The following is a 1,519-nucleotide window of genomic DNA, read 5'->3' as shown; positions in this document are numbered from 1 at the left end:
GATGGATATCATGTTTGGTAAGGTGGAGAGTCAGAGAAAATGAGGTCCTTCTACTCAAAGATCCTAAAGAATACAGCTGTGGCCAGGACCTGTCTATCAGGGAATTAGGCTTGTGTGGACTAGAAGCCACTCGGATCCTCGTTTTATCCTTCAAGTTTTTGTCTCACCCAAGCTTCTCTGAGAAGCTGTCTTGTCCTGAAGGGTAAGGCGGACTCTTTTTCACCAGTGCCTCAGCAGTGGAGGCAATGGAACTGTGTTTGAAGAAGGACAATAAAACTGAAGCCTGGGGAAAATTTCTGAATTAAAAATGTACACTAAGCCAGTGTATGGGGTTGGACAAGCTACTGCTTCTTTAGTGAGGAAAATTGGCCTGGATACCGAAGGAGAAAAATGTGGAAACGCAGAAAAGCTTGCAGAATTTCTTTGTTCCAGAACCCCACCAGCGCTGCTGCTTCTGTTTCCCTGTGGGTCCCTCAAAGGTGAAATCCTACCAAGGATGCTGAAGGACAAAGGGGTCCACATTGAGAGTATTGTGGTCTATCAGAAGGCCCTGAACCCAGGGACTCAGGGGAACCTGGAGAACTACTGCTCCAAGCAGAATATCCCTGCCAGCATCACATTTTTCAGTCCCTCCAGTCTGACATACAGCCTCAAACCCATCCAAGAACTATCCTGTGACATCGTCAAGCAGATCAAGGGTCACTATGAGTTGGACCAACTCCACGACACACCACTGCAGACTGTTGTGACACTGTAGGATAAGCACTGGACTACTAACCGAAATGTTGGTTGTTCAAAACCACCAGCCACTCCTTGGAAACCCTATACAGGGTCGGCATGAACTCAACAGCACTTAACATCCACAACAATAGACTTTATGGACATGAGGGGAAAAAAAAAATTACTTTTTAAAGTTGAGGATGTAATGGGGCAAGGAAACTAGAAGAATATAAGGGGAAAGCAGAATATAAATAATGTGAATAATGATGCGTCGTAAAGAATGTAATCAATGTCACTGAAAAATGGGTGTAGAAATTGAATGGGAACCTAAACTGCTATATGCACCTTCACTAAAAACACAATGAAATATTATTTTAAAATAAAATAATATTGTGTGGAATTCCATAAATATACTATGAAGGCAGTAAAAGTGGTTTGGAACTATGGTTGAATTATGTTGTTAAGTGCCATAGAGTTGGTTCTGACCCATAGCGAATCTGTATAGGGCTTCCAAAGAGGAGCTGGTGATCTTGAACCGATGATTTACAGTCAATATTAAATTACTCCTGAGTGAAAAATATTATCATATGATAAACAAATCAGAATAATGTACTTTATTCCAAACTTCCATGGAATTAGTATCTAACAGAGATGAATATCATAAATTCTGTATAGCATTTGAGATTATGAAGAAATTTGAATTTTAAACTTGTCATAAACGGGTAATAATAATCATATAACACAGTAATATAAATTTGTTAAATAAATTCTTTAACAATAATAGTAAATATGCATAATA

At 39.3% G+C, this 1,519-nt stretch overlaps 1 protein-coding gene and 1 pseudogene across 1 annotated transcript in view; one reads left to right on the top strand and one right to left on the bottom strand.

Annotated features, from left to right (window-relative positions):
• Window positions 1-1,519, bottom strand: part of ISPD (isoprenoid synthase domain containing) — a 393,355-nt gene that overhangs the window by 63,609 nt on the left and 328,227 nt on the right. The gene's annotated exons all lie outside the window — the stretch shown is intronic.
• Window positions 1-1,519, top strand: part of LOC102839878 — a 19,304-nt pseudogene that overhangs the window by 15,214 nt on the left and 2,571 nt on the right.

The sequence above is a fragment of the Chrysochloris asiatica genome, unplaced genomic scaffold (genome assembly GCF_000296735.1).
Source record: "Chrysochloris asiatica unplaced genomic scaffold, ChrAsi1.0 scaffold00006, whole genome shotgun sequence".
NCBI lineage: Eukaryota > Metazoa > Chordata > Mammalia > Afrosoricida > Chrysochloridae > Chrysochloris > Chrysochloris asiatica.
This window is presented reverse-complemented; position numbering and strand designations above follow the sequence as displayed.